At 40.6% G+C, this 18,862-nt stretch overlaps 1 protein-coding gene across 30 annotated transcripts in view; it reads right to left on the bottom strand.

Annotated features, from left to right (window-relative positions):
• The window catches only part of ODF2L (outer dense fiber of sperm tails 2 like), a 39,307-nt gene extending 37,771 nt beyond the window's left edge, over nt 1–1,536 (bottom strand). For 18 of the 30 annotated variants that reach the window (XR_014053555.1, XR_014053552.1, XM_081489988.1 and 15 more), the window contains exon 1: nt 1,118–1,246. The gene's annotated coding sequence lies outside the window, so the exon portion shown is untranslated. Of the gene's footprint in view, nt 1–223; nt 271–1,014; nt 1,247–1,343 lie in introns of those variants that run through there. The other 12 variants (XR_014053554.1, XR_014053553.1, XM_081489985.1 and 9 more) reach the window with 4 other exon arrangements.
• Between the last annotated feature and the right edge of the window lie 17,326 nt (nt 1,537–18,862).

Genomic DNA, 18,862 nt, shown 5'->3' with positions numbered 1-18,862 from the left:
ATTCTTGCAGAATTATTACAAATCATCTTCAATGTAGTAAAAAACTGACTGAGTTCTACTTAGCTAGGGCCCAGGGGAACAATCATTGACTTCCAACAGAACTGTGCCCAAGGGAATAGATGTTATGTTAACCTCATTGCTATACCCAGCTTCTAGGGTCTCAATCATTTGCACAAACTAAGCAGTGATTGGCAGCGGTATAAACAAACCCATTTTCTCATACCTTTGGGAGTTTCAGATGCAAAAACTACCTTACTAATACACATCAATCTTGAAGTAAGAAGAAAAAGAGAAGTAAGAAAATGGATACCTGGTTGTTAAGGACCATAACAAACATGACCGTGACAATCTTATTGTAAGCAGGAGGGTATTAAACTCATTTTAAAAGTAGACATGCTTTCTGCAGTCTATTCCTTAAACCGTAACTAACCAAGTGGTACTTAAAACTACTCCAAGAACCTCATTCACTGAACCATCAAGGAAGCTCTCATTCATTCAAAAACACCTGAAACCTAACTGTGTGTGAGGTGATAGGGAAACTTTGTCTTTGCAATACTTTCTCCCCAACAACAGCCAAAGTCTGGCTATGGTTTTCTCACTAAACAAGCACCACTTACCGACCACCTACTCAAAACCTGACATTGGTTAACTTAAATCTCTTATTACAACCACTCGAAAGTGACTTATCCTCATTTTACGAATAAGGCAACTGAAACCAGGAAAGTTAGTGACTTGTCCAAACCACACACTTTAAAGAATAGAGGCTGGAAATCTAGGACCCTGGAAAAGGAATGATTTCCTGAGGCCTGAAGTATTCTTTACTAAAGGAGCCCCAGAGCCTACTCGAGTCTGGCATATTATATACCGGGCACTTCAAAATCAGCCAAATATGTAAGGGGTCAGTATTTCCTAAAGAAGCGCTGCCGTTACCAGGGCCGTCTGGCTCACTTCTCCGTCCTGGACAAGCCCACCTCGCTAAGATCTGCCAGGCTGTTCCAGGGACCACACCCTTACCCGCTGCCTTTCCCAAGCCCAGGCTGCGAGTGGGAGGTGTAGGCAGAAAGGGGCTGAGGTTAGTTTTGGGTGGACGCGAGGGCCTTTCACTTCCATAACTCACCACTACCACCACCACGGCCACGGCCACGGCCCCAACCCGGGACCCTTAAAGTCACCCGCGGTAACCGACCCTCGGCCGCGCAAGCCCAAGTTTTCCCCTCCAAAAGCAGACCGTCGCTTCCACCACTGCGTCATCACGCCGCCGTGACGTCAGGCCGCCGCCGGGTCCGCAGGGGTCCCGAAGGCTGACGTTGGGTGAAGGTTGGTGCAAACCCTGGCGAGCATACCTGTGCCCTCCAGCCCTGGGTGGGCCAGCAGGGAGCCGGATGCGTGGGTACAGTGCAGTGAATGAAAGCTAGGAAGGAAGGCAAGGACGCGACTCCGGAAGCAGGCGAATTCCTAGAACGGCCTGAGTGGAAGAATGCCCAACGGGGAGCAAGCGGGACAAAAGCTGGTTGGTAACCAGCAAGTAGCTTCTCTGGCAACGGCCGCCCCGCCCCTTCGGTCGGGCCCGCAGCGGCGCAGCCGATTGGCCGAGTTCAGGAAAGCGAGCGCCGGCGTCTGCGGTTGTTGTCAGGAGTGAGGGGGCGGGGCACGGGAGAGGCGTCCAGTCTCCGAGTTGCTTCTCCCGGTAAACTCCCCCACCCGCAACCTTTTGTTTTAAGAGAAGGGTAGCACTTGTGTATAGTTACCAAAGTCTTAACTGTTGAGTTCACCCAGAAAGGGAATTAAGGCCGATGCATTCCAAATCTTCTGACACTAGGCTTGAATCATCAAAAGTGCCCTCCTTTTGTTTTTTAAAGGGGAAAATTTGAAAAAAACCAAGGCAATCCCGACTGGAAGAAAGTTCGCTGTAAATGTAAACAGCTAAAAGCTGTTTATCCAAGTTAATTCTCTGGGCCTTTGTTTTGTCCTGTTAAATGAGAGAACCGGACGGCTACCTCCCAGCCATCTTTCGGGTCTCAGAATATTTGTATCGGTGCTACAGCCAGCTGATACGTTTATAAATGAACACGGCGAAATTCTACTTGGAAAAGTTAAAAAACAAAAAAGTTATCCAACGCTTCAACCTAACGTTAAAAATCGTGGGTATCACATTAGGTTCAAATAAAGAAACTATCAACTGAGCAGTTTAACTGTGGCATACCTCTTATTGGTTTCACTAAAGAACAATTTCCATTCATGATTCCAGCAATGCTCCCCCATCCCCACCCCCAGCCCCAGCACAAGTTCACAATACATTAGCTTCCATATATGCAAATGTTAAAAAGCACTAGGAATTGCACATTTAAGTACCTACTCTAGTTGATGGATCATGACCTTTGGGAAGTCAACTTCTCTGAGCTAGTCTTCTCACTGAAAAAATAAAAAAAGGACAAGTAGAATTGAGGCAAGTGTGCATGCTCAGTCCCTCAGTCGTGTCCAAGTCTTTGCAGCCCAATGGACTGTAGCCTGCCAGGCTCTTCCGTCCATGGGATCATCCAGGCAAGAATACTGGAGAGGATTGCCATGCCCGCCTCTAGGGGATCTTCTCCACCCAGGGGTTGAACCCCCTCTCTTGTGTCTCCTTCATTGGCAGGCAGGTTCTTTACCACTAGCACTGCATGGGAAGCCCTTCTGAGCCACAAGCTTCTGTTTCAGACTGTGCAGCTAGGTAAAAATCGCAGCATTAGAATCTGTATTCAGCATTCTATGTACCCCTTTGGTGGACCTTATCTGACCTGGGATGAGAACAGAGTGGCTTTCTCTAGCAGCTGTGGATAGTTGCTGTTTCTAGTTGCGACATGGCTTATAGGCTCTATCATGGTTCGTATCAGTCCTGTCCAACTCTTTGCAACACCACATGGACTGTAGCCCACAAGGCTTCTCTGTCCATGGGATTTTCCAGGCAAGAACACTGGAGTGGATTGCCATTTCCTACTCCAGGGGATCTTCCCGACCCAGGTGTTGAACCCAAGTCTCCTGTGTCTCCTGCATTAGCAAGCAGATTCTTTACCACTGAGCCACTGGGAAGCCCTCTCCTGGGAAGCCCAAGGAGCATAATTCTTGAGGTCTTTCTAGCACTAAACTAGGATTCTAGCTAACTTTGCTAATTTGTCATAATTAGAAAAATAACTGTACACAGAAGTTAGGCTTTTGTTAAGAAAAATACTTCTTTAAATTGTATTGGTATTATAAGTTGTTGTTTTGTTGTCTACCACCTGTATAAACATTCAAGAGGAAACATTCACAAAAATCTCAAAATGATTACATAAGGTTCTTAAATTGACCTATTTAACTGAATTGTCCAGTAAAGTAAGTATGGCATCCCTCATCGTCTGACTCTAATCTGTTCCTGAAATCTGGTTGGATAGTGAACTTTCAGATAGAAATATCTTTTATTCCATTTTTACATAATGGGAAAACATTCCAGTCCATCCATCAAAAACCCCAATTTCCCCAAATATCATTAAATACTTGACCACCTGTGAAACAATCTGCCAAGGATTTCTGCAAAATTTAAAGCAAAGGCCAGTATACTTTTTCTATAAAGGGTCACACAGTAAATATTTTCAATTTTGTGGGTTATACAGTCTCTGTCATACTTAACTCTGTCACTGTTGCATAAAAGATGCCATAGAAGATACATAATTACATGGCTTGTCAGTGCTCCTATAAAACTTTATTTACAAAAATGAGTACCAGGATAGATTTGGCCTATGGGACATAGTGTGCAAACCTCTGATATAAAGCATTTTAAAACATCAAATGCCTAATAAACATTAAACTCATTAGTGGGACATTTGTATGTAGGATGCAACCATGTGGAGTTGGATAAAAATTATGTTTGTTTTTTTTTTCCCCCTCAGCAGTGTTGGATAAAGTTTATGTTTTTTTTTTCCCCTCATGGCACCAAATGTACACTATAATGTAAAACAGCAAACAATGAAATAATAGGTAAAAGATACTTGATGAATAGAAATACTTAGCAAAATTAAAAAGCAGTTTAAAAAATAGTTTGGTGGTACAATAAACTATTTCCAAAGATGGCCTCCAAACAATTCTTCTCAGGCCTGTACACATGTCACAAATGGAGTCTATTTTCCCTCATCTTGAATTTGAACAATACAGTGTAGTGAAAGAGTGATCCGAGACTGGTTCCAGACCTAGGCCTTGGGAGACCTAGAAGGTTTGCTTTCCTCTCATGGAAACCAGGTGCCATATAAGAAATCAAATTACCCTGCTGAGGAAGGAGACGTAGCCAGATGGTAGCTATTTGAGCCTCTCACCTAAGGTGCTAGACCTGTGGGCCAGTTGACTTTCAAGTCACAGCCTTGTTCCCAGGTGAATACAGCTGAATGAGTGACCCTAGCCAATGCAACATCATGATCCAAAGGGATGCAAATTGAACTACTTTCATTTTGAGGGAATAAGCAAATATATTCCAGACCATTTGGACCCCAGAAATTTTAGTAAGGTATCAGAACTCTCAATTGTCACAGAGTCTAAACCACCCTCCCCATCACTCCCAAATTGTATGTGTTCCTTCCAATTTGTTTTAGTTTTCTTTTGTTGTTTTATCAAACTTAGTGGTTTAAAACAACACTGTTTTATTTGTTCTGAACCTCAAGCAGTGTTCAGCTGGTTGGTTTTTTGTTTTGGTCCATGTGGCAATACTTGCCTCTCTCACCAAGTTGCAACCAGATTGTTGCTGAAGCTGGACTATCCATGATGACTTTATATGTCTAGTGACTTGGTGGGTTCACTTGAGGGGCTAAGAACTCTTCCCCCTCTATCTATGTGGCTCTCTATGTGATACCTGAGTTTTTCCTCATGGCGACTGTATCCCAAGAGTAAGTGTTCCAAGCAACAAAGGTAAAAACTGCAGATCTCTGGCCACATAAGTTACACAGAATCTCTTCCGCTGCATTTTGTTATCTAAAATATATCAGAGAGTCAGCCCAAACGTGAGGGATTCCACCTCTGAATGAAATAGTGTCAAAGTCCATAGCATCTATGGGAGACCATTTACTACTCAAGGCATCTATGGTATGTGTTATTTCCTGATCATCGGGTCCTGTCAGCACAGTATCGTAAATAGAGTAGACAAAAGTGATGTCCCATAAGGTGATAAAATCATCATGGTTCCTGCACACTAAATTATGAAAGGGAGTGAAAGAATTATCAAAGCCTTACATAAATAAACTCTCCCTCATTCTCTCACTTCCAAATGAAACTGAATAGTTTCAGTTGTTCCATGCATATTAGGATGAGTAAAAGACATTTGGTAGAGTGATATCTGCATATTAGGTGCTAGGAATTGCATCTAATTCCTAGGAATTGCTAGGAATCAACATTTTAGACAACCCATTCATCTTCTACACAGGCCAAATGGCAGATTAAATGGGAGTGTGGTCAGAATCACCACCCTGCATTTTTTGTCTTTGCTGTTGGCACTAATCACTAGAATTTCCCCAGGAATATGGTATTGCTTTTGATTTACTCTTTCTGTAGAAAAGGCAGTTCCAAAGCTTCCAACTGGGCTTCCTATTTTAATAGCCATGAGTTAAGAAACCAATGATAAGATATTGTAAATCTCCATTAAGGTGATGAAGTTTAGGTTTCTCTTCATCATATCTATCAATTTTTCATTATCATGTAGATTGTCCATCCATTTCACTGTAGGGACACCATGGTCAATTATCCACAGCTAAAGATGCCTCTTAGTCAAATGACTATAATTACTGCTCTGGCCCTCCTGCCTATCACCATAACCACAACTGCCTCATCTCTAATGGTTAAGTGTGGTCATTTGACCTCTGCCATTTTTGTATTCTACTATGTCTATGTCTATTAGGGAATTGGGGACCCCATTAAATGGCATAATCTCCTAATTTCATCCCTGGGCTTAGAGGATAGCAGCTACAGTGCTGTGAAACGATTCTAGCACTCCTCCCCACTATTTTCTCCATGCATTAGTGAAGAGGAGGTCTTCTGGGTCTTTTCAGGACATATTTGGAGATGGATGACTGGGTTGCACATGATAAATCTGTTCCAACTATCTTATCTCCTTAAATCTTTTAAATCAATCCTCTAAATCATATTGAGAGAGTTCCAGCATTTCAACTTTCTTTTAGTGCAGGCCACCACTGAGTCCAGGTTTCAACCGAAAGACTAAGAAAATCTTTAGAATCACCCCAGGTGCTCATGATAAATCTATGGTCTCTGGTATAGTCAAAAATTTTTGTCTCATCAAAAATTGTATTCTTTCATGCCTGTTCTAACACCGTTGGAATTCATTACCATATTCCATAGATTTCTGCCAGCACAAATAAACAAATTCTTGCTATTTTTTGTGTGAAAGCCTTTTCCTAGGCCAGACTTTTTACTTATGCGCTAGAATATACTGAGAGCCAACACTGTAGATCTATCCTAGTGGTTCTTGACATTTGTTTTTTGGAGTCAAAACTGGAGGTGTGGGAGGGTACTTATCAGCACCTGGTGGGTAGAAGCCAGGGATGCTGCTAAACATCCTTAAATGAACAGGACAGCCCCCACATCAAAAAAAATTTTTTTTTCCAGTCTAAATGTCTACAGTGATGACATTAAGAAACCTTGGTTCAATATGGAGAATACAGAGGTCACTAGTCACCTATAGCTATTGAACATTTAAAATGTGACTATTTCAAATTGAGATATGCTTTAAGTGCAAAATACACACTGATTTTGCATATTAAGTTGGCTTAAAACTCAACATTCAGAAAACTAAGATCATGGCATCCAGTCCCATCATTTCATGGCAAATAGATGGGGAAACAATGGAAACAGTGACAGACTTTATTTTTGGGGGCTCCAAAATCACTGCAGGTGGTGACTGCAGGCATGAAATGAAAGACACTTCACTTCAAGCCATGAAAGACGCTTGCTCCCTGGAAGAAAAGCTATGACCAACCTAAACAGCATATTAAAAAGCAGAGACATTACTTTGTCAACAAAGGTCCAACTAGTCAAAGCTTTGGTTTTTCCAGTCGTCATGTATGGATGTGAGAGTTGGACTATAAAGAAAGCTGAGCACCAAAAAATTGAGGCTTTTAAACTGTGGTGTTGGAGAAGATTCTTGAGAGTCCCTTGCCTGCAAGGAGATCAAACCAGTCCATCCTAAAGGAAATCAGTCCTGAATATTCATTGGAAGGACTGTGCTGAAGCTGTAACTCCAATACTTTGGCCACCTGATGTGAAGAACTGACTCATTGGAAAAGACCCTGATGCTGGGAAAGATTGAAGGCGGGAGGAGAAGAGGATGACAGAAGATGAGATGGTTGGATGGCATCACCGACTCAATGGACTTGAGTTTGAGCAAGCTCCAGCAGTTGGTGATGGATGGGGAAGCCTGGTGTGCTGCAGTCCATGGGGGTCACAAAGAGTCACACACAACTGAGTGACTGAAATGGACTGAATAATATATTAATAATTTTATATTGAATACATGTTTAAATGATAGTATTTTGAATATATGGAATTAAATAAGATATATCATTAAACTTTAACTATTTTTTACTATTTTCAATGTGGCTACTAGAAAATTTAAAATTATGTATATGGCTCACATACTTCTACTGGGTGGTACTGGTTTAGAAGGATAAAGAAATGATAACACTGAGTTATGAGAAGGTAAATTCCTCAGTCGATGTTATTTCAGAACTTTCAAAAAAGACAGGAGCAGCCTCATAAGACAGGGAAGCAGGAGTTTTTCAGAAAGCCCAAAGCTCTGTAAGGTCTGTGTATCAAGATGACAGAATTATCTAAGTCTATTCAAACAGCTTCCGGAGAAGGCAATGGCACCCCACTCCAGTACTCTTGCCTGGAAAATCCCATGGACGGAGGAGCCTAGTAGGCTGCAGTCTATGGGGTCGCTAGGGGTCGGACACGACCGAGCGGCTTCACTTTCACTTTTCACTTTCATGCATTGGAGAAGGAAATGGCAGCCCACTCCAGTATTCCTGACTGGAGAATCCCAGGGACGGGGGAGCCCGGTGGGCTGCCGTCTGTGGGGTCGCACAGAGTCGGACACGACTGAAGCGACTTAGCAGCAGCAGCAGCATTCAAACAGCTTCACTACAGTTCTCAAGATCCAACTCCTTCTCAATCATTGCCTTAATTTTTCACCTTGTCAGTTTGTTTGTTCAACTTACTTTGTAATTGAGCTCTTCACAGCGTTAATATTTGACTTAGATATGTATGCTGGCTCAGCAGTAAAGAATCTACCTGCAATGCAACAGACCACCTGCAACGCAGGAGATGTGGGTTTGATCCCTGGGTCAGCAAGTTCCTCTTAAGAAGGAAATGCAACTCACTCCAGTATTCTTGTCTGGGAAATCGCATGGACAGAGGAGTCTGGTGGACTACAGTCCATGGGGTCGCAAGAGTTGGACATGACTTAGTGACTAAACCAACACCACCATGTCATCCCAGCAACCCATAGAGATGTTTTTAAGGCAATCACAGAAGCCATCCTGACCACTGTGCTGTGCTGTGCTTAGGCACTCAGTTGTGTTCAACTCTTTGGGACACTGTGGTCTGTAGCCCTCCAGGCTCCTCTGTCAAGGGATTCTCCAGGCAGAATACTGGAGTAGGTTGCCATGCCCACCTCCAGGGGATCTTCCTAACCCAGGGATCCAATCCAGCTCTTGAGCTTATCACATTTTTCTTCAAGCCTCTTAATACAGTGATAAAGATCAAACCCACCCCATAATGTTTGTATTCTTCATTTCTGCCATTCTCATCAAAGGCTTGCCTTTAATAACTACTTATTTCCTGATCACTACAGGTCACTTTTAAACTGAGTTAAAATTTACATTCAATAAAGTGCATAAAATGGGTATTAAATGTTCAGAACATGAGTTTTGATGATTATATCCACTGATAAAGCCACTACCTAAAACAAAGATTTAGAAACTTATGTCAACCTAGAAAGTTTATTTATATTCCTTTCCAGTTCATCAACCAAAACTACCTTCACTCCTTCTGACCACCTATGTGCACACTGAGATAACCATTTTCTAATTCCTGTCACTAGAGGTTAATTTTGCCTATCCTTGGGCTTTATATAAATTCAATCATACATTATATATTATTTTGTGTCTGGCTTCTTTTATTCAATACATATGTTTTTCAAATTCATTCATGTTATTGCATATTTTAGTACTTTGTTCCCTTTTATTCTTGAGTAGTATTCAGTTATATGAATATATCACAATTTATCAATTCTCCTCTTGATAGCTATCTGGGTAGTTTGCAGTTTGGGATTATTATAAATAAGCCTGCTACAAACAATATTGTAAAAGGCATTTTATGAACCTGTTTTCATTTGTTTACCTTGAAGTGGAATTGCTGGGTCATGGGATATACGTATCTTTAATTTTATAACAAAATGCTATATTCATGTTCAAAGTGATTGTACCAGCAATGTAATTAGAGTTCCAGTTGCTTCACATTTTGCCAATATTTATTATAGTCACCTTTTTTTAAGCTATTTTAATGGATATGAAGTGGCATCTCATTGTGATTTTAATTTGCATTTCCCTGATAACTAACAATGTTGTTGAGCACCGTTTTAATAGTTACGGGCCATATGTATATCTTTATGAAGTGTTATTCAAGTTTCCTGCCCACTTTTATTGGGTTATCTTTTTATTACTGATTTGTAGGAGTCTTTTATATTTGTACTTTTATCAAATATAATATGAATATTTCCTCTCAGTCTGTATTTCAGTTCAGTTCAGTTGCTCAGTTGTGTCCAGCTCTTTGTGACCCCATGGACTGCAGCATGCCAGGCCTCCCTGTTCATCACCAATTCCCGAGTTTACTCAAACTCATGTCCATTAAGTCGGCGATGCCATCCACCAACTCATCCTCTGTCGTCCCCTTTTCCTCCCACCTTCACTCTTTCCCAGCATCAGGGTCTTTTCCAATGAGTCAGTTCATCAGATGGTCAAAGTATTGGAGTTTCAGCTTCAGCATCAGTCCTTCCAATGAATATTCAGGACTGATTTCCTTTAGGATTGACTGGTTGGATCTCCTTGCACTCCAAGGGACTCTCAAGAGTCTTCTCCAACAACACAGTTCAAAAGCATCAATTCTTTGGCTCTCAGCTTTCTTTATAGTCCAACTCTCACATCCATACATGACTACTGGAAAAACCATAGCTTTGACTAGATGGACCTTTGTTGGCAAAGTAACGTCATTGCTTTTTAATAACCTATCTAGGATGGTCATAACTCTTCTTCCAAGGAGTAAGCGTCTTTTTATTTAATGGCTGCAGTCACCACCTGCAGTGATTTTGGAGCCCCCCAAAATAAAGTCTGTCATTGTTTCCACTGTTTCTGAATCTATTTGCCATGAAGCGATGGGACCAGATGCCATGACCTTAGTTTTCTGGATGTTGAGCTTTAAGCCAACTTTTTCGCTCTCCTCTTTCACTTGCATCAAGAGGCTCTTTAGTTCTTCTTCGCTTTCTGCCATAAGGTTGGTGTCATCTGCATATCTGAGGTTATTGATATTTATCCCGGCAATCTTGATTCCAGCTTGTGCTTCCTCCAACCCAGCATTTCTCATGATGTACTCTGCATATAAGTTAAATAAGCGGGGTGACAATATACAGTCTTGATGTTCTCCTTTCCTGATTTGGAACCAGTCTGTTGTTCCATGTCCAGTTCTAACTGTTGCTTCCTGACCAGCATACAGATTTCTCAGGAGGCAGGTAAGGTGGTCTGGTATTCCCACCTCTTGAAGAATTTCCCACAGTTTGTTGTGATCCACACAGTCAAAGGCTTTGGCATAGTCAATAAAGCAGAAGTAGATGTTTTTCTGGAACTCTCTTGATTTTTTGATGATACAACGGATGTTGGCAATTTGATCTCTGGTTCCTCTGCCTTTTCTAAATTCAGTTTGAACATCTGGAAGTTCACGGTTCTTAATTGTGTCTTTTGATGAGTAGAAATTTAAAAATTTTGATACAATCTAATTTATCAGTATTTTTCCTTTTACGGTTTTACACTTCATAACTCCACATTTGCAAAGATATTATATGTTTTCTTTTAAAAGCTTTATGATTCTAAGCTTTTATATTTAAATGTATGATTAGTTTTTTGTAAGAAATGAAGTAGGATTTAAAGTTAACTTTGCTATATAGAGTTATCCAACTGTATCTAATTGGTATCTTAGTCAGTTTGGGCTGCTATAACAAAAATAACATAGACAGGGTGGCTTAAACAACAGAAAGTTATTACTCACATGTCTGGAGGTGGGGAAATCCAAGATCAAGATGCCATCTGATTCCATTCCTTGTGGGAGCCCTCTTCCTACTTTACAGATAGATCCTATCCTCCCAGTAGAGAGAAAGGAAACAAGCTCTCACATGTGTCATTTAATGAGGGCACTAATTCTATAATATGGGGTCCATGCTTATGACCTAATTATATCCCAAAAGCTTTATCTCCATATACCATCACATTCTTAAATATGAATTTGGGGAGAATACAAATATATAGTCTGTAACATTGGGCAACATGCTACCTGTTGTTTAAAGGAAGTCCTTACCAGAAACCATTCAGAAAGGCAGCAACCCCAGTTTGAGATTAACTTGTTTAAGCTGGTTTTAGAAAAGGCAGAGGAACCAGAGATCAAATTGCCAACATCTGTTGGCTCATCAAAAAAGCAAGAGAGTTCCAGAAAAACATCTACTTCTGCTTTATTACTATGCCAAAGCCTTTAACTGTGTGGATCACAATAAACTGTGGAAAATTCTTCAAGAGATGGGAATACCAGATCACTTGACCTGCCTCTTGAGAAATCTGTCTGCAGGTCAGGAAGCAACAGTTAGAACTGGACATGGAACAACAGACTGGATCCAGATAGGGAAAGGAGTACATCAAGGCTGTATATTGTCACCCTGCTTATTTAACTTATATGCAGAGTACATCATGAGAAACGCTGGGCTGGAGGAAGCATAAGCTGGAATCAAGATTGCTGGGAGAAATATCAATAACCTCAGAGATGCAGATGACACCACCCTTATGGCAAAAAGCGAAGAACTAAAGAGTCTCTTGATGCAAGTGAAAGAGGAGAGTGAAAAAGTTGGCTTAAAGCTCAACATTCAGAAAACTAAGATCATGGCATCTGGTCCCATCACTTCATGGCAAATAGATGGCGAAACAGTGGAAACAGTGGCTGACTTTATTTTTTTGGCCTCCAAAATCACTGCAGGTGGTGACTGCTGCCATGAAATTAAAAGATGCATACTCCTTGGAAGCAAAGTTATGACCAACCTAGACAGCATATTAAAAAGCAGAGACATTACTTTTCCAACAGAGGTCCTTCTAGTCAAGGCTATCGTTTTTCCAGTAGTCATGTATGGATATGAGAGTTGGACTATAAAGAAAGCTGAGCGCTAAAGAATTGATGCTTGTGAACTGTGGTGTTGGAGAAGACTCTTAAGAGTCCCTCGGACTGCAAGGAGGTCCAACCAGTCCATCCTAAAGGAGATCAGTCCTGAGTGTTCACTGGAAGGACTGATGTTGAAACTGAAACTCCAATACTTTGGCCACCTGATGTGAAGAGCTGATTCATTTGAACAGACCCTAATGCTGGGAAGGATTGAGGGCAGGAAGAGAAGGGGACGACAGAGGATGAGATGGTTGGATGGCATCACTGACTCGGTGGACATGAGTTTGGGTAAACTCCAGGAGTTGGTGATGGACAGGGAGGCCTGGTGTGCTGTGGTCCATGGAGTCGCAAAGAGTCAGACACAACTGAGGGCCTGAACCGAACTAAACTGAAACCATTGGAGATCAGGCAGGGAATAAGCATGAGATAAAGTTGAAATGCGTTGTTACAATAACATAGTAATTAGCAGCAAGGGCTTTGCAATTCCATCTGCATTCATGTTTTCTAGCTGTGAGTTTTGGGCAAGTTACTTTATCTGTAGAACACATAGCCCTGACCTTGATAAATCATGATTTCCCATAAGTAGGAGGTATTAATAAACAATGATTGTTTTAAGGTTCAAAGCACATGATATAGAATTAGAATGATTAGCTCTCTCTTTTTTTAAAGACTTAATTTTCTTAGAGCATTTTTGGGTTCACAGTTAAAATTAAGAGGAAGGAACAGAGATATACTATATATTTTTCTGCCCCACGCATGCATAGGCTTCTCCATCAGCAACGCCTCTCACCAGATGTAACATTTGTGATGACTGATGAACCTCAACTGATACATCATGATCACCAGAGTCCATATCTTAAATTAGGTTTCACTCTTGGTGTTGTGCATTCTATGGGTTTGGACAAATATATGGCATGTACTCACCATTATAGATCTATACAGAGTATTTTCACTGCCCTAAAAATCCCCTGTGCTATGCCTATTCATTTCCTCCCCCCAAAACTCTTAACAACCACTGATCTTTTCACTGTTCCCACAGTTTGGACTTTTTAATATATTTGGAATCATACAGTATGTGGCCTTTTCAGATTGGTTTCTTTCACTTGGTAATATCCATTTAAGTTTCCTCTGTGTTTTTTTTCACGGTTTGATAGCTCATTTCTTTTTAGTGTTGAATAATATTCCATTGTCTGGATGTACCATAGATTATTTATACATTCACCTACTGAAGAACATCTCAGTTGCTTCCAAATTTTGGCAGTTAGGAATAAAGCTACTCTAAACATCCATGTGCAGGTTTTTATGTGGACATACATTTTGAAATCCTTTGGGTAAATACTAAGGAGTGAGACTGCTGGATCTGATTATCAGTTTTCAACCAGATACTGTCCGCAGAAGTTGGCATCTTCAGACATGAACTTTCTTAATAAACAGAAGCAATTTAAATCTAATGGTATAAAGATGCTGTGTGGTAACAGAGAGTACAGACATCATTTTATTATTCTATCATTTCAAAATCTATCTACTAATATAATTAGAAATTAGGAGAGTTAGTTAACTATCTCAAGAACACTCAAAAAATAATGGACCCCCAGGTGTCAGATATGAAGAAAAACATTCATAAGAAGATAGAATGTGGTCTTTGGAGGCAGAAGATTAGTAACTGAGGGATACAAATACGAAATTGGTATAGTTAGTATATTATGGTTAGTGTATGCTTGAAGAATAGCTTAAGAAAGCTAAAAGATTGACTTTGATTTTTTTAATTATTTTATTTTTGGCTTGTCTGCTATGCATGGGCATTTTTAAAATAGATCTTTTCCCTGCTAGCTTATTGAAATCAACATGTTCCTTTTGTACAGAAAAGAAAATTACTTGGACAAAATTTTTTCAAGGAAATGAAAATGGTATTAATTTGTTCATCAGAATATCATACATTTACTTATTAAACCACTTACTGTACACGTTTTCAAACATTGACTTTCACTTTTTAGAAATGCCTTGGAAAAATGAGCATCAGACACCACTTTCAACCTGTGGTGTTGGAGAGTCCCTTGGACTATAAGGAGATCAAACCTGTCAATCCTAAAGGAAATCAACCCTGAATATTCATTGGAAGAATTGATACTGAAGCTGAAGCTCCAATACTCTGGACACCTGATTTGAAGAGCTGACTCATTGGAAAGACCCTGATGCTGGGAAATATTGAAGGCAGGAGGAGCAGGGGATAACAGAGGACCAGATGGTTGGATGACATCACCAGCTCAATGGACATGAGTTTGAGCAAACTCTGGGAGACGGTGAAAGACAGGGAAGCCTGGAGTGCTGCAGACCATGGGGTTGTAAAGAGTCAAACACGACTGAGTGACTGAACAACAACAATGCTATTTTCTGGAGAACATTTATCAGTTGCAAGATTTTTGGTGGGAAGTAATTGGATACCTAACTAATGATGGCTTGAAGAATCAGAGGTTACTTTACACATTACGAAGTCTGGAGTTTGGCACTCCCTGGTTGGCTCAGCTGTCACCAGTGTCATCCGCGACACAGGCTCTTTCTACCTTTCAGCTCTGCTACACTTCACTTTTTGGCTGCCCTCTTCACCTAATGACCACAGAGGCTTTCCCAGCCTCTGTCCCTTACAGGAAAGAAGGGTAGGCTTTTTGTAGACGTTTCTCTTCTTTTTCAGGGATGAAAATCTTTTCTGTGAATGATCCCAACACCACCACTTCCTGCTCCTTCATCTCTCTCCTGCTAGGGGACTACTCCTTAGATTATTGGCTGGGATCAGGTTACATAGTGCCCCAGTATGAGGGAGCCTTGGGAAAAGAAGCATCAGATATTTCTGACTTCTGTTCGGCCAACAAGAAAGAGAAGGATGCTGACTATCGGATAGGCAACTAATGGTGTCTAGGCAGTTGCCACACACCAGAGGAAGGCCATAATTAATATGGATTAATATTTACTAAACTCTTACTCTGACCTAGACACAGTTTTAATCATTACATGTACAATTTAAATTTTACAGATGTAGAAACTGAGGCATGGAGATATTTAATAGCTTACTGAAGGAAATGGCAACCCACTCCAGTATCCTTGCCTAGAGAATACCATGGGCAGAAGAGCCTGACGGACTACAATCCATGGAGTCACAAAAAATCAGACACAACTGAGTGACTAACACACAAGGCCATTCAGCCAGTAGAAAGCAAAGCTGGGATTTCAATGCAGGAAGCCTAACTTCAAAGCCCAATCACTTAACCATGTAACCACTGCTACTACATAATTAATACAGTACAGGATTAAAGATGAATGCCAATAAAAATTTATAATTGAAAACAGAAGTGGTAGAAAATTTCAACATATCCTTAGACTCTGGGATTTTAACATTTTGGCTTGATCCACTGCTTAATAAGCAATCTACAGTGTGTGACTCATCACTGTAGTTGATATTATGATAACTCATCCTCAGGGAGATAAAACATGTATGTGATATAATGACATTTAAGATAAATTATGACACTGGAAAAATTCTTTATTCTTTGTTAAGAAGATAAAGTGCTTCCTGAAAAGTTTCTTTTAAAACATTTGTCAGGTTTTCAAAACCATTGTTTTAAAAATGCTCTTAATATTTTTATAATATGAGAATTTGATCTTAGCTAAAAATGTATCATTCATTGCACATTTTTCTCCTTAAAATTATTGTGCTTTAATAACCAATTATAGGATCATATTAAAGAACTGATTGATTTTTTTCCTTTTTCCTAGTTATATGACTCTAAAGAATCCCTACTCAAAAGACCCCCATTACGTTCTAATAGAAAAAAAATTAAAACAGCTATGTAATAAAAGATACATACTAATAATTTTTTTAAAAAAATTACTCCCTAGCATTTTAGGAGAACAGAAAAAAGGAGAGAAGAAAGTAGTCATAATGGAGACCAAAAAAAGAATTGATAAGTAGTAAGGAATAAAGGGAGCTTCCCTGGTGGGTCAGACAGTAAAAAATCTGCCCGTAATGAGGGAGACCCAGGTTCGATCCAGGTTGGGAAGATCTCTTGGAGAAGGAAATGGCAATCCACTCCAGTATTCTTGCCTGGAAAATTCCAAGGACAGAGGAGCCTGGTGGGCTATAGTCCCTGGGGTTGCAAAGAGTCAGACGTGACTGAGCAACTAACACTTCACTTCAAGGAATAAAGAAAGGATATCTCAGTTTAAGCAGGGCCTTCACTGGAATTTTCAAGCAAGCCGCAGCCCACACTCTTGAAATAATTACAATGGGAAGTTATTCAAGAAAACTTGGCTCAAGGTAGGTTGCTGGGAATTATGGGATGGGGGATGAACTCTGAGACCTTAGCTATGCCCAGCTAGTTAAAGAGAAAAGAGCAGCTTTAGGAAATAGAAATGACATGTCACAGGAAAAGTAATGGTAAAAGAATAAATGCTTTGACTTTGAATTTAGGGAAGATGGAGAGATGATTTGGAGTGGCTTTTCAAACTATCCAGAAAAAGAAGTGCCCGAGCCAGAATGGTGTTTAAAAGCTCTCACTGGCCTGAATCCCTCATGGGGAGAAGACTACGTATGTCTGTGGTTGAAGGAGAGCCCTTCTAATCCTCTACCATACCTGGTCTCCGATGGTGCCAAGGATCCAGAGGAGCAGGGCAATGGCTCTGTATGAGGCCAGGCAGGGATTTTTGTTGTAGCTGATTGGTTGGTTTTCCTTTAGAAAGTAAGGAAAAGAGAGAAAGGACAAGAGATGAAGATCCCTCAAAATAGAAAGAAGCTGAGGCAACTTGGGCACCAGTCTGCTCCATGGTTATAGAAAATTATTTTTAAAATGCTGATGCCTTCCTTCAGTGATGTAAAAGCTTTATTTTTTTTTCTGTGACATAAATACCTCCTTAGCTTCCCCTATGAACTCTTCAATAAAATTTAAATCGCTCACAAACACAGTATGTACATAGTTCTTTGGAAACTCAAGAACATTACATTTGAACAATGTGAAGAACAGAAGCAACATGTGTGGATCAAGATCAAGTGTCCAAGCAGTTGCAGAAGTCTTAATCTTCCACAAGCCATGGAATTGACAGAGATAAAAGCAAGTTACATGTAGGTCTCTTAAGAGCAAGAGAATTCCAGCTGACAATAACTGATAATTACATTGATAATAATAACTGTAGCTACCATTTATAGCACACCTATGGATAAGGCATAAAGAATCACAGCCTTATGTTACAAACATGGAGTATATTTTTATGTCATTTAAATACTGGTAACTACAGATCTCAGGTTGTTTTCATGTCATTGTTTCCCAGTTAATCTCTTCTGTTGTCAGTCAGCATCATGCTAGGCACTTTTGGGCAAAGAAGTATTCCTTGATTCCTCTCTTAATAAGCATACCAACTGAAAGGCTTTTATTTCATCTTCATCGCAAAAATATTCAACGGAGAGGGAAAAGGCAAAAAGAAGACAGCCAAAACTGTTGTCTGAGCTCTGCCCTTTTCAACTGCATTCAGCAATAACTCCTTTGCTGGCCCCTGCTTACACCTTTGCCTTCTCACAAAAGGTCTAACGGTTATATCATGTCACTCCTCCACATTCACCATTTCCTATTTCATGGATAAACTCTAGTCTTTCCCACAAGCTCTGGCGGAATGAAAACAAATAGATTGCCAGGTATTTCTCCAGCAAAAACGGGTTGATTTGGGATTGACAGAGAACTGCAATTTGGGATCTGTAATGATGGTGAATAACATGCAAGTCCCCCACAGTTGGGTAAGGAGAGACTTTGTAGAGAAGAAAAGGAATTTGGGAGGGCTAGAGTAAACCCAGAATCCATGGCTTTTCGTTGGGTGAGTCCTCGGCAAGAAAGGAGCAGTCTTCTTTTTCCTGCTGGGCTCAGCTGTTGTCTCAGGGTGTGAGAGTCCACCCCTGCAACCCCAACCATTTCTGGTCTCCAAGCTTTATTTAATTGAGCTTTCTATTTATTAAATTATTAAATTTTACAGCTGCAAGCTTTATGTGATCTGTGTTCTAGACACAGTTCCCTCCAGTTCATAGTGTCTCCCACTGCTCTCTTCGGGTGCATTTCACTCCAAGCACTCCCCCGCCTCAGGGTCTTCCCTCTTGCCCTTCTATCAGCCTGCACTACTTGTCTCTCATGTGGTCAAATGGTTCCTTCCCCCACTCCTAAGAGTCTTACCTGTGAGGCCTTGCCCAACCACATGATGAAAAATAGCAAACCTCTCTCATTGACCTCCTCCTTCTTACCTGACTTCTTACTCTTCATATCACTTTCACTGGATATCCCATCATATGTGTTTCCTAAGTCTCTCTCTCCACTACTGTTAACTCTCTGAGGACAGACTTGGTCCATTTCAT

This window comes from Giraffa tippelskirchi, chromosome 5 (assembly GCF_054371585.1).
Source record: "Giraffa tippelskirchi isolate mGirTip1 chromosome 5, T2T-mGirTip1v1.2.pri, whole genome shotgun sequence".
Lineage (NCBI taxonomy): Eukaryota > Metazoa > Chordata > Mammalia > Artiodactyla > Giraffidae > Giraffa > Giraffa tippelskirchi.
Note: the sequence above shows the minus strand (reverse complement) of the source record. Positions and strands in the feature narration are given on the sequence as shown.